Source organism: Acinonyx jubatus, chromosome C1, assembly GCF_027475565.1.
Source record: "Acinonyx jubatus isolate Ajub_Pintada_27869175 chromosome C1, VMU_Ajub_asm_v1.0, whole genome shotgun sequence".
Taxonomy (NCBI): Eukaryota; Metazoa; Chordata; class Mammalia; order Carnivora; family Felidae; genus Acinonyx; species Acinonyx jubatus.
This window is the reverse complement of record NC_069381.1, coordinates 3,815,230-3,829,163: the sequence shown is the minus strand read 5'-3', so window position 1 is coordinate 3,829,163 and position 13,934 is coordinate 3,815,230. Positions and strand designations below refer to the sequence as shown.

At 60.0% G+C, this 13,934-nt stretch overlaps 2 protein-coding genes across 9 annotated transcripts in view; one reads left to right on the top strand and one right to left on the bottom strand.

The window, feature by feature from the left end:
* KCNAB2 (potassium voltage-gated channel subfamily A regulatory beta subunit 2) overlaps window positions 1-11,006 on the bottom strand; it is an 86,194-nt gene extending 75,188 nt beyond the window's left edge. For all 4 annotated transcript variants that reach the window (XM_027060613.2, XM_027060617.2, XM_027060616.2 and 1 more), the window contains exon 1: window positions 10,849-11,006. The gene's annotated coding sequence lies outside the window, so the exon portion shown is untranslated. The remainder of the gene's footprint in view (window positions 1-10,848) is intronic.
* A 154-nt stretch (window positions 11,007-11,160) lies between these two features.
* NPHP4 (nephrocystin 4) overlaps window positions 11,161-13,934 on the top strand; it is a 111,824-nt gene continuing 109,050 nt past the window's right edge. For 3 of the 5 annotated variants that reach the window (XM_027060606.2, XM_027060607.2, XM_027060602.2), the window contains exons 1-2: window positions 11,162-11,401; window positions 12,247-12,314. The gene's annotated coding sequence lies outside the window, so the exon portion shown is untranslated. Of the gene's footprint in view, window positions 11,402-12,246; window positions 12,319-13,934 lie in introns of all 5 variants that reach the window. The other 2 variants (XM_027060603.2, XM_027060605.2) reach the window with 2 other exon arrangements.

Here is a 13,934-nt window from a genome sequence, read left to right as displayed (position 1 = left end):
CTCCCACGTCTCCGCTGGCAGAAGGGAAAGCAGACAGGTGACAGGGGAGGGGTCCCTCTTCCCAGCCACCCTGTTGCTGCTTCAGATTCAGTCCCCTTTCTGGTGAGGACGGCCTGGGTGCACAACGCAGGGAAAGGCTCCGGTGGCAGCCTGGGAATCCCACAGGGTCGGGGGTGGGGGTGGTGCTCTGCCAGGGCCAGTTCTCACCTCCTCATCAATGGAGCTGGAGCAAGGGTGGCCAGCTGGGGGCCGGGCGGCGCCTTCCTGGGGTTTCCCTGTGTGCTGACCTGGACCAGGGATCCTGATGACCCTAGACCAGGAGTGAGGCCAGGGGCGTGCCCCTGCCCCGTCACGAGGTTGGTCTGGGACACAGGATCGGGAGTCCTCTGAGGTCATATCCTACCTCCGTCCTCTGGTTGCATGACCCGAGCGAGGCATGGTGCCTATTCTCCCCCGTGAGGCGCAGAGAATCATATTACCCAATCCTGGGGTGGCGGGAGGATTAAGAGCAAATGCGTGCCAGGTTTAACCAGGGGCCTGACAAAGAGCAGGGCTGTTATTGGACAAAGGCAGCTCTGGTACAAATAATGACAGTGACAGCGATCGTTGCTGCCATCATCCTCACCATTAACCCCATCGTCATGACCACCATCACTATCTTCATAACCACCATCCCCATCACCACTGTTATCCCCACCATCACCCCATCACCCCCATTATCATCCTCCCCATCACCACCATCACCATCCCCATCGCCACTGTTATCCCCACCATCACCTCTATCACCACTGCCATCCCCACCATCACCCCCATTATTGTCCTCCCCATCACCACCATTGCCATCCCCATCACCACTGTTATCCCCACCATCACCCCCATCATCATCCTCCCCATCACCACCATCACCATGACCACTGTTATCCCCACCATCACCCCCATCACCCCCATCATCATCCTCCCCAGCACCACCATCATCACCCCCATCACCACTGCCATCCCCACCATCACCCCCATTATCGTCCTCCCCATCACCACCATCACCATCCCCATCGCCACTGTTATCCCCACCATCACCTCTATCACCACTGCCATCCCCACCATCACCCCCATTATTGTCCTCCCCATCACCACCATTGCCATCCCCATCACCACTGTTATCCCCACCATCACCCCCATCATCATCCTCCCCATCACCACCATCACCATCCCCATGACCACTGTTATCCCCACCATCACCCCCATCATCATCCTCCCCAGCACCACCATCATCACCCCCATCACCACTGCCATCCCCACCATCACCCCCATTATCGTCCTCCCCATCACCACCATCACCATCCCCATCGCCACTGTTATCCCCACCATCACCCCCATCACCACTGCCATCCCCACCATCACCCCCATTATCATCCTCCCCATTACCACCATTGCCATCCCCATCGCCACTGTTATCCCCACCATCACCCCCATCATCATCCTCCCCAGCACCACCATCATCACCCCCATCACCACTGCCATCCCCACCATCACCCCCATTATCGTCCTCCCCATCACCACCATCACTATCCCCATCACCACTGTTATCCCCACCATCACCCCCATCACCCCCATCATCATCCTCCCCAGCACCACCATCATCACCCCCATCACCACTGCCATCCCCACCATCACCCCCATTATCATCCTCCCCATCACCACCATCACTATCCCCATCGCCACTGTTATCCCCACCATCACCCCCATCCCTACAGTCATCCCCACTATCACCATCACCACCACCATCATCCCCATCATCACCATGTCACCATCAACATCATCTTCCAACATCCAGATGAAGTGCCAGCTCTTTCTCACAGCACAACAAAAGGCGTTCAGCTATTCAGGTGCCCCCCCCCCCCCCAACTGCCGGGCCCTCAGCTCCCCTGCAAATCTGCTGGTGGGGCCATGGCCTTCTCTACCTGCCACCTGGGACCACTCAATCCGGATGCCCTGGGACAGTGTCTGCAGTTAGGAGGAATTATCTCCACATAATTAAGTGGCTTGGCTGTAAAAACACGAGGGGCATCCTGGCTGCTGGCCACTGAACATGTGGTCTGTTCCGGGAGGCTGAGGGGCTGCAGGACAGAGGCCGTCCGTTCAGACGCCAGGCGGCTGGGAGGCTGTGGCCATCAGCCGGTGCTGCCGGCCCCAGGACCGCAGCTGTCTCAGCATGCAGGTTCAGTCCCCTCGTGCCGCCGTCTCTGGCTGGGTGCCAGGCCCAGAGGCCGTGGCTGCCCTGACCCCCCCTGGGGCACTGCCTGGTGTTCAGGGTGTGCCAGGATCGTGCCCTGGATCCAGTGGTGGGTAAGACACTTTGGGGGAAGATCTGCTGGCGGGTAGCCAGTATGGGGGAGAAGAAACGAGGGAGCCCGCAGTGGGGGTGGCCTCTGCCCGCCCCCAGGGAGCCCAGGCTTGGTCCCATGGTTTCAGCGTAAGGACCCAGAGCCCATGAGGTGGGGAGTGTGCCGCAGCTCAGCTCCTCCAAGTGGAGCCTCTGGAGGTTCCTGGGGTGGAGGAGTGGGCAGAAGGGGAGCCCCAAAAGCAGTCCTGGTGGAGGGCAGTGCCAGGGCGGGAGGCGCGACTTCATTCCTGAGCCACAGGGAACTCACGGACTCATCTGGACGGTGGCATTTACCTGTCTCTGCAGCTCTGAGCCCTGGGCACGGATGCCGTGAGGGAGTCGGGTGGTGAGTCTGGCCTCTGAGGCACGGAGTGTGCTGCTTCAAGGGACTGTGGGCACTCGGGAGACTGTGAGGTCAGCCCAGGGCAGGCGAGTGAGCTTGGGGCCCATGTGGGGGGAGCGGGGGGCGATGCCCTGGCATCAGGCAATTTCACCAACACATACAGGGAAACGAGCATTTCCCTGGAGAACGAGGCACAGGCTGTCTGGCTCAGGAAGTGGGAAGGCCTGGGCTGGGGTTGCAAGAGTAGCCCCCATGATGGGTGGGCCCCTCCTCTAAGGACGGTCCAATGCATGGAGCGGGGTCCCAGGGACCATGGCACAGGTTCGGTTTCTGCCCAGAGGGTTCCCTTCTCTGACTGTTCCAGGTCCGTGGGCCACGTTTTTGCACCCGTGCCCAGCTCGGCAGAGGGTGCATCCAGCTGGGCGAACGGGAGCTCCGTGTGCCATTGTCCACCCTGCCCTGCCCTCTGGGAGTGTCCACTGTTCCTGATGGTCGCTGACAGCCTGCTTTGGCGCGTCCCCCCTGAGGGCTGAGCTGGGGGCTGCAGCGGTGATGACACAGACATGCCCTGTCCTCGTGGGCACACGGTCTAGGAGGGCCCAGACACCAGCCACAGTGGCCACTATGGAGTGCAGAGGCATATAGGAGGCTAGCGAGGCGGCTCAGGGACCCAACACAGGTCAGCGGTCAGGAGCCAACAGGTAGGATTCCTCCCCGAGCCTTGGTTCCTTCTTCCTAAAGTGGGGTCGCTGGACTACAGGGCACCAGACTGAGGGGCCTGAAGGGACTTTGCTGACGCCCACTGGCTGGAGGAGCAATGCCGAGTGAAATAAAGCCCTGTATTAGTTACAGTGCCTGCTCACACTGGGGCTGTGTTAGAGACCAGGGATTCTGGCCGAGCGGGGGGGACAGGCGCCCTCGTCTCTGTGAGGGGCTGGGGGAAGGGCCCCCTGGCTTGTGATGCCTTTGCGTGCAGAGTGCTGGGTGAGAGCCTGGGCTGCACCCGCCGCCCCCTCTCCTACTGTTCACACAGGCTGCTACCCCGGGACCCACGTGGGCATACCATGGGGCCCAGCCAGGCCCCCACACCCATACAGCCCAGCAGGTGGCTGGGCACCTCCAGCGGTTACCATGGTTACCAGCCTGCAGGAGGGTGGGGAGAAACCCTCTTTTCTGCAGCCCTCCCAGGGGCACTCTGTGGGCTTTGCCAGAACCTTCCAAGCATGGGTGAGATGCAGCCTGGGCTGTGTGAATGTGCGTGTTTGGGAAGGTGGTAGATACCTGAGGGGCCCTCAAGGCAGGGCTGGGGGCGCTCATAGGACCTGGTCAGCTTCCCTCTCCCCACACTGTATGAATGACCCAGCTCAGCCCCACAGAAGAGGCAGGAAACATCTTCTAAAGATGAGCAGCCCCCTAGACGCTTCCTCGCTTGGCCCAGTGTCCTTTCCCTGAGGTCATGCCAGTACCTCTCGCTGTCCCTGCACTTTTTTTTTTTTTAAGTTTCTTTATTTATTTTGAAAGAGAGTGAGTGAGTTGGGGGGGGGGGCACAGAGAGAGAGGGAGAGAGAGACAACCCCAAGCAGGCTCTGTACCGTCAGCCCAGAGCCTGATGTGGGGCTAGAACTCACGAACCGTGAGATCATGACCTGAGTGGAAAACGAGAGCCGGGCACTTAACCAACTGAGCCCCCCAGGCACCCCGTCCCTCATCTTTCTGTATCCAGCTTTCCCTGCCCAGAATGGTGCCCCGTCCTACGTCCCCCTGACACTCCGGCTTCAGCCTCACGTCTCTTCCTGACCACATAGGATGCATGCTGTCTGGTGGCACCTGCCCGGCCTGAAGACACTTCTGTTGTGGCCCAAGGGGCACCCATGTGTCCCGGACCCCACGTCTTCTCCCCCAGCCGATGTGGCCTCATCCACACCTTTTTGGGACAGCGAAGGAACAGGTAACTTCCCGGCACAGGCCGCGACTGCACAGAGCCGGGGTTGGGAGCACAACATCTCCTACGGGCAAGCACAGCTGCTCGGGCTGTGACATCAGGCCTGGGATGGTTGACGCATCTCATGCAAACAAATCCTTTTGTTAGGACAGTGGGTGCACGTCCCCCAGCAGATGCCCCGCGTGCCCTGGTGGCCTCTCCTAAACCCATCTTTGAGCATGAAGGGGAAGCACAGTGAGGGGGCAACCCGGTGCCTCCAAAGTGCCCTGGCCGGGGCAGCTGGGACCCCCTACTCCCCCCCCGCCCCCAGTCACCCCTGGCTCCCTTCTCCAACAGGTGTAAACGGGGAGGGGTCTGCTGCTCCAGGAAAGTCAAAGCTTGCCTGTGGCCCTGAAGAAAGGTGGCCGTTTTGGGTTGGGATTTGCAATTCTGTTCCGGGTATCATGTGTCCTTTGTAGGAGCAAAGGGACAGAGATGGCTCCGGGCCTGCTGTCCCTGACACCTGAACACCTCCTGGCCAGGGTGACTAAAAATACCTTCTTCTCATTGAGAGGGAAAGGCAATACCCCCGGGGCTGGGGGGACGGGGAGAAGAAGCCAGGAGCAGAGGTGGGAGACAGGCTACCGAGATGGGGGAGGCGAGATGCCACAGGATGAGACCAGAGGGACAGAGCCCGCTCCTCTGTAGAGCCTGGCTTCCATCAGACAAGTGCACGGACCGTCAGCATCCCCAACCAACAAACCTCATTCCGAGAGGACCACGACGCTACTGACAATGACACCCTGTCACGCTTGTCAAGATAAAAGCAGGATTTGAGGTCACAGATGACACAGGTGTAGCAGGTCACTCCTGGAGAAGTGGGCTTCACGCATTCCTGAGACTCGAGGAAGCCCCAGGGTGCCCTTGGCATCGGAGCCTCCAATGACCGAAGCTTCCCTGTGAGCTGCCTTAGGGAAAAGCGAGAGCCGCAAGTTCACCGATAAACACAACAAGCTGGGAGTGTTTCTCAAAGTGAGGTCTCAGAACCCCTGGACCAGTGCTGGCGAAAGATGGAGCCTCATCAGGACCCTTGGGGGACTGTTTTCGGGTGCCCCTCCCTGCGGTTCTGGTGTGTGCGCCCATGGCCCTTGGCACATCTGGAGCCCTGGGACCCCCGGAGCCCCCTGCTTCCCCGCTCTGCAGTCACACTGTGTGCACAGCTACCAGTGAAGCTGGAGAATCAGAATCTCCTTGCTCGTGCCTTCTAGTATAGCCGATTTTCTTCCATCTAGAAGGGGCGGGAAGGGCACTGTTCCCAGGGAGGCCCTGCCACCACAGAGCGTTCAGGAAAGCATGGCTCGCAGGCAGAATTCTAGATCCTTCTGCCCTTGGCTGCATTTGACAGCTTGTGGGCATCAGGGCTGGAGTTTGCTCCGAAGGATCCCCCAGCTGCCGAGGGAACATGGAAACATGCTGCGGTGACGGGGAGTGGGTACGCTCAGACAGCGGCTCAGCAGCCCCCCCAGTGCCCACTGCAAGGGTGTGCGGGTGTGCAGACAGGCGCCGGGCAGACTGGCCTGGCCCTCCAGGAGGCCTGAGGTAAGGGAGGACAGGACGAGGTGCGTCCCTCCATTCACAGAGAGGCTCTTCTCTGCAATGGCAACGGGACGGCACCCCCTCCCCATGGAAGTGGCTGGCTGGGCCCATTCTGAGCAGCCCTGGGGGGATCATGAAGTCACTCAAAAGGGGACCCGAGTCACTGCTCAAGCCTTCCAGGGAGCCCCCTGGGCTCCAGGTAGAGCGATCATTTGGAAGGTGGCAGGGTAGCCGACATTGACCGGACACCCTGCTATGAGACATGGATCGTCCCTATGCTTTTACTCACATAGTCTCGTTTTGCCAATCCAGAAAGAGAGTGAAGCCAGATGGCTGAGAAGGCGAGAGCCAGAGACTGAGGGAGATGCGGAGCCAGCTTCCCACCAGGGTCCACGGGCCAGACTGGTGACCAAGAGCCCTGTGGACAAGACCCGGTATTTAGGGGTCTTTATGTGCTCGGTATTTATGTGCTCATTCACTGGGGAAACTGGCCTAGTGACGAACACTTTGCTGCTCTGTCTTGAACTCGGGGCAGGGATCTGAGAAGTAGGGCATTGCCTAGCTTTCAGCCTCCAGGTAGATGACTGCCCAGCAGCCAGGGCCCAAGATCTCCGTGGAGAAAATGACCAAACTGAGTCTGCAGCATGGGTACGAAGCTGGAGGAGATAGTCCCCCCTTTCCGCTTCTTCTCTTGCCCCAATCTTATTTTATCTGTACCCCGCACAACATCGAGAGCCAACTCTGCAGGTGCCTGTGTGCTGGGGTGAGAGAGAAGCAGGCTGGCTGCAAGGGGGAGGGCAAGGGAGGCAGGGGCCAGGGATGTGGGCAAGACAGGTGTTGGGGGACTGGCTGTGCTACGAGGGACACACACAAGCCCACACGCATGCCAAGGTCTCCAGGGTTAAGTACGTGGTGATGATTTGGCAGAGCAGGGAGAGCCTCCTGAGACCACATCCTGTGGGGCTATGAGTTAGAAAGCTGGGTGTGGCTGTGGGGCACCCTCATGGCTGGGGGGCACTGGGCCCAGAGCTCATCCTGGGGATACAGGGAGAGGAAGGCCAGCTCTCAGCTGAGCCCCACAGGAAGTGGTAAAGTGTAAGAAGACACGGCAGCTGTTCACGCCCACCCGGCAGGGAGACTCTCCTACCTGCCAAGGGCAGGCTGAATGGAAGCCTCAAGCTACCCCACAGAGACAGTATGACCAGGTGGGTCACCATCTGGTCCCAGGGGTGCTCTCTCTCCTGGGGAGGCCCTGTTCCCTCTTCCTCCCCTGAAGTGGCTGAGCCAAGAGAGGTCGGCCAAGGACCACCTCTGCTCACAGAGTGCTCCAGAGAAAGGCAGGACCTGGAGTGAATGGAGGGCAGAGTGTGTTAGGCTCCCCTTCGTGAAAAGGGTGGGTTTCCATGTCCCTTGGGAGCTGGGATTGAACGCTGACCCTGCTGTGGATCTGAGACCCATCTGTGTGTGTGAGCTCGGGGCAGGGGAGGGGGCGGGGATTTCCGGCATTTCCGGAGCTTGGTGGGAAGGGGGAGGGGTGGTACCTGTCTCAGAGTCTTGGCACAGCAGGAACAGAATCAAGGTTTCTTTAGGAGTTAGGAGGCTGGGTCAGTCTTTCCACCCTTCTGTGCCTCAGTTTCCCCATCCTGGCTAACCAGCCCACCTTGTAGGGTGATTTACAAAGATCTGTCACAGAGCAAGGTCCAAAGTGCAGGCCCAGGATGACCTAAGACTCTTCTCTCTTTTCATCTTGCCAGGTGCCTTGGCCCCTTGCCTTCTCTTTGATGACCTCTTTGGAACCATGGCGCCCTGGCTCTGGGGACGTGCCAGGCCAAGCAGGATGGTATCACTAGAATTCTCTGTGGTTGATGACATTCCCCCCCGCCCCCCACAACAGCTCCCCAGTGACTCAGACACACCCCAGGGCACTGGTTTCCTCTATACATGTCAGCAACATCTCAGAGTGGCCTAACCAAAGGGCAGCTGAATCCAATGGTTGGGCACATCACAGGGTGCTGGCTTCTTCCGATTGGGAGAGGGGAAGATGACCTGGGCTTCCATTAGTGGGGTGTGAAGGGTCTGGATCCACCCCTGCCCTCGGTGACCTTGGAGAAGTCTCTGCCTCTGGGCTTCCGTGGACTCCCTTAGGGGGGAAGATGGCCAAGACCTTTCGCCTCTATGAGGTGAGACCCCCTGGCTGCTGGGAGAGGGGATGGAGGGAGGCTCAGTGTTTCTGGCCCCCCACACCTTCAGAGATGGTCCTCCCCAAGTGCCACCTGCAGCTGCCACTGCCCTGCCCTGTTATTCAGGGACTCCAGGAGATCACTCTTCTCTGGGACCTTTGGTGACATGAAGGTCACTGAGAATGTCGTCAAGGACTAAACACGTGCTGCTTTCAGCCGGAGTCCCCGGAAACGAAACGCGTGACACAGGTTCCAATAAAGAGGAGGCCTTCCTTCGCCACTCTGAGGTGTCCGGTTGCCTTGGACCCAGCACCAACTAACAGAAAGTCTGGAGGAGCCCCCCCCCCCCCCCCCCCGCCTCTGAGCCCCTACTGGAAACTGCCAAATCAAAACTTGTGCCACTCACTTCCTCCTGAATCATTTGGAGATCGTTGGCAAAGAAAGCCAGCCTCTCAGGCTGTCCCCATCCACAGAGCTCACTCGTCCCTCAGGCTCCCAGAGCGCATGGCCGGCTGGGACCCTCGCAAGGCAGGAAGTGGTATCCCGTTTCGCCACACCTGTGGTGTGCAATCACTTTTGTGCCCAATTCTTCCCAACCAGGCTCCACATTCAGACCCAAAGGGTTTTGAGCACAAGACCTGGGTTTCACATTTTTCATAACCCCCCCCTCCCATCCCCCACGGCCTGGCTCAGTCCTGGGGGGGGGGGTGCCGAGGAGTGTCTACAGAGTCTGGCAACTGGCAGGGGAGAGAGAAACACAACAGCTGAACCTCAGTTGTATACGGGAGGCCTCCCCCAGGGTTGCTTTCCAGGCAGGAACGAGCTGCAGCCCAAACACCATCACTGCCACTGAGGCTGGGTGTGGATCTGGAGTGTTCCCATGGACGCAACCTGGGGAGCCAATGCCCTCTGGGCCCCTCACTGAGACAGCACATGGGCAGGAGCCCAGGAACTGCACATAAGCCTGGCTCTGCAGGTGGATGCTTTTCCAAGCAACAACCAGGAGGGCAGATGGGACTCTCCACACGCAGGTCCCCCAACCCTGCAATGTGTTAGCAGAGTGGGAGCTTGCTCTTGGCACTGGAAGGGGGATGGCATTTTTGAGGGGGAGGAGAAGTTGCAGAGAAAGAAGAAACCCCGAAACGACAGACCCTGGGAGAGCTGTGGCCTGAACTTGGTGTTCTCACTCTTCAGATGTGGATGTATTAATTTCCATAAATGCTAATAGCCCATTTCCCCAAGAGCTATTACTTATGTCATCTCCCCTTGGATGCGGTTCAACACAGGACAGACAAATGAAGGGGAGAGAAGGCAGCCCCCACTGGCGGGTCCCCTGCTCCCCACCCATGTCCCCACCAGGCAGCTCGGGTCTCTTTCCTAAGGTGGCCCTTGTAACTAACTGCAGGGTCAAGACCCCCAGCCTTCAGCCCCGCAGTCGAGTTCTGTCAGGCCAGGAGGCAAAGAAAGTTACCAACCCCGAAAATGCTGAATCACAAAGTGAGGCTGAACAGGAAAGTGGGGGTGGGGTGGGGAGGGAGATGGTGGCCAGGGAGGAAGGCAGGAAAGGGTGCTAAGGGGCTTCCCACCTGGAGCCCCCCAGGATGCTCTAGGTGAAGTGCAGTCCCCCACGGGATCCCCCAGGATAAGCCCCAGGAGGAGCGGAGCCAGGGTGTGACTGGGTGGGAGGGTGGCAAGGTGGGCAGGTACTCTGGCTGCTGCTACCGCAGCACGAAACGGTGCAGCTTCTGGGTCTCTGCATCCTGCGGGAGCAGCAGCAGGTAGGGAGGTAGGGAAAGAAGAGAAGCTGAAGATGGGGAAGGGGCTTAGGCACGGGGTGGAGTGGGGTGGGGTGGGGTTGGGTGTGTAGGTAGCCCGAGGAACTGGTGCAGGAAGGAAGTGCCAAGGACCTGGGGACCTGCAAGGTGGGGGGAGAGCGCCCACCGAGAGAGATGTAGGGGCTGGGAGCAGACTGGATGGGAGGATGGGAACAAGGATCGGGAGAGAGAGGCAGGATGAGCCTTCAGAAGCAATAAGGAGAAGAGATGGGGAGGTCCGTGGCCAGGCGCGCTCGGATGGGGCTGCGCAGAGGCCGCGGGAAGGGATGGGAAGGAAGGCTGGGGGCAGGGGGAGGCGAGGCTGCAGGAAGGGGAGGGGGCAGAGGTGGGGAGGAAGGCACCCGGACGAGGGGAGGGATGAAGTTTGGGGCAGGGGTCGGGGATGGGAGCTGAAAGGTCGGGCGGGATGGGGGAAGGGAGATGATGGAGAAGGAGGTGAGCCGGCTGGAGAGGAGGTGAGGACGGAGGCGGGCGCGGGGACGCGCTGTGGAAGAGGAGATGGAGAATCAGCGCGGGCCTCGCGGGTGCCCGCCGCTGCTCTCCCGGCGCACGGCGGTGGCCAGCGCGGCCCGCCGGGGTCCCCCTGCACTCACCTGGGGGCTCCAGCTCCGAATCCTGTGCCCCGCTCCGGATCTTCCTTCCCGCCCTGCCCCGGCGACTTTAGCGCCCCCGAATCCCGCTCGCTCGGCCAGGTTCCGCCTGCAGCATCCTCACCTCGTGGGACGCCCTGGGCCACGCCTCTACTGTCTTCTCATTGGTTGGCCTTCACGTCAGTCATATTCCAATTGGCTGAAGGGGTCGTCGGCCATGCAAATCAGGACGGGCCCGCGGCTGCGCCGATTGGCTGGCGCTACGGGAGCGGTGCTCCTGGACTGGGGCTCTGATTGGTCCCTCGGGCCTGCCAGCAACGCTGACGCGGGGCGGGCTCCGGGCGCGAGCGCGCGGCGCGCCGCCTGCCGAGGCTACTCCCGCGGTGGTGGCGGACTGGGCGACCCTCTGCCGGTCCTCTGTCTTCTAGGCCTGCGGCTCCGGCGGGCTCCCGAGGGCACCGGCGGGGCTCTGGGTCGGTCGTGGGGGCACTTCCTCAATAGCTTGGGCCTCGGCGCGCCGGGCACGGCCGCGGCGGGCAGCGGGCCCGTCTCCTAGGTAACGCAGTCCGCGGCGGGCGGAACCACGCTGGCTGGCGCCGCGGGGGAGGTTGGACGGGGCCCGGGGCGCTGCGGGCGGCGGAGCGGGCTGGGGCCCGGGCTAGGGGTGCTCCGTGCGTCCCTCCGCGGGGACAGGGAGCCCGCGTCAGTGGCATCCCGCCCCCTGTCTTGACCCTTGGTGCGGCCCGGGGTTCCAGTGGGGCTCCTTGAGGCTCACCCTGCGCGCCCTCTGCCCTTGGCCCTGGCGTCCGTCAGCAGCCGCTCGGCTTAAGACGAGAGCGCGGTGCGGACGACCTGGGCTTTGCTGAGACCCTGATGAACGTAGGCCCACTGCACTCGGCATCCCGCTGCCCTTCCCCGGCCGGACAGCATTGGGGGACTCCTGCAGGGTGTTTGTTCCCGGGTCGGGCCCTCGTCCCCTGCTGGTGCATCCCAGAGCCGCCGCCCAGCGGAGATTGCGAGACTCTGGCTCTTGCAGGAGGTTCTGTCTGCCCTGCTGGTCCTGCCTTCCCTTCCGCTGTCCGTGTCGCTGACTTCCTGACCGACTTAAGAGCTGACCACCTGGGCCCCTCCCGCATGCTTGCTCTCCTAAGCGCTCCTAATGAGTCAGAGGCCCCACCTGTGCACATGTCCCCACCGCCTGTCTCCGTAGAAGACCGCTGCATTCTCAGAGGGGTTGGGTCTCCGTGTTGCGTGTGTCCTGTGATTGTGGACAGCCGGCTCCACTTCCAACCCAGTCTCCATCCCAGCTCGCTGCACCCTCACCACCTCTGTCATTTTCATAGATCACACCCTGCCTTCGTTGTGTGCTAACTTATCTCCTGTCTTTCTGCTTCACACCAGATCCATCCCGTGAGGGCAGGGAGCTGGTCTGCTACCTTCAGGGCGGTGTCTCCAGGCCCTGGCGCGTGGTAGGTATGCAAAGAAGATTGCTTGAATGAGCAAATTCAAGGCAGCGCTTAACTAGACCTCACTTGCTCCCAGAAAACCTTCCCAAAGCTTTTTGGTCTCAGGCACCCCAAATCTTGTTCACTTCTTGGAAAGAAGTTTCCCTCAGCCTGCACAGCACCTCGTGGCTCCTGCCCGTCTTTCTCTGGTAAACCATTGGGAAACTCTGTCCCAGCTTGCCCTGTTCAGCACCCAAGCCCCCTTTTCTTTCTGTCCCCTCACCCCCCTCTCCCCAACAAAAACAGAGACTTGATTAGGCTCATCTTCTGTGTGCTGCTCACTCTTGCTCCCACTGGATTTTTAGATTTTTTTTTTTTTTTAGGTTTATTTTTGAGAGAGAGAGAGAGACAGAGAGACAGGGTGGGGGAGGGGCAGAGAGAGAATCCCAAGCAGGCCCCATGCTGTCAGTGCCTGGACATGGGGTTCAGACTCACGAACTGCGAGATCATGACCTGAGCTGAAATCAAGAATCAGATGCTCAACTGACTGAGCCACCCAGGTGCCCCGGATTTTTAGATTCTTAACAACAGGGCACTTGGCGGGTCTTCACCATTGCATGCACTGGAACGGAATAGGTGAGCAGAAGCAGAGCCCTCTAGGAAACCTCCCAGCCCTCTCATCTTACAGGTGGGAGACAGATGCAGGGAGGGCAGGAGACTTCCCTGAAGCCTGAGGGCAGTGGGGGTAAGCCTGGGTCCTCGGCTGGTGTCTCATTGGCTTCGATTGTAATGGTCATATACGACCAGCTGTGTGACTTTGGCCTGGCCCTTTAACCTGAGTCTCACTGTCCTCGTCCGTGATATTTATCTACACAGTTGCTGGAATAACACACGTGGAAAGGCTTGAGAGGGCCCAGCTCACTGTGGGAACTCGTGAAAACTGGTGCGTTTTCTTGTATGGTTTTTCCCCCAGAGAGCCCTTTCCCTAGGCTCGAAGCACGGAGCCCTCGATGTTTTCTCTTTATTGTTTCCTCCAACCCCAGAGGTCCTTCTGTCTTTCCTCTGTAGCCGCCTTGATTCCTGCACGGCACAATTTAATTATACTTCGTCATTGGAAAGGTGTTCACTGAGGACCTAGCCCTGACCTCACTGAGCTCAGTCTTGCAGGACAAGAGAGATGGGGAGCCTCAGGGAGCCTGGTGACTTCTGTGACAGGCTCCCTTGTGGGGGAGCCACTGGAGGGGGCTGGGGGTGCCCACCCTGCGGAAGTGGCATCGGATCTGACTTCTAAGGATGTGTGTGGGTTTTCTAGGGGCCTTGTGTATGTGTGTTGAGGGGAGCAGAGAGGTCATGGTATCTATGAGGGACTGTAGCAAAGGCAGAGGGGTGGTGGAGTGGGGGAGGGTCAGGTGGCAGCTGTTCTGTGGGGGTTGGGAGGAAGGGGAGAGTTCTGTGCCTGCCTGGTCTCCACCCCCAGGAGCCTGTGTCTCCAGTGTCCTCTCTCCCTCCACCGCCCACTTGGACTGTCGCTGTCTACCTCCACCTGCCCAGCTCACTGTTTTGGTTGGGTGGCTGTTCCCTTCAGAGCAGATGCCTTTCTGCCCGGTGTGGGTCCTGCTGTGCCGGGGGCACTCCCGTGGATGC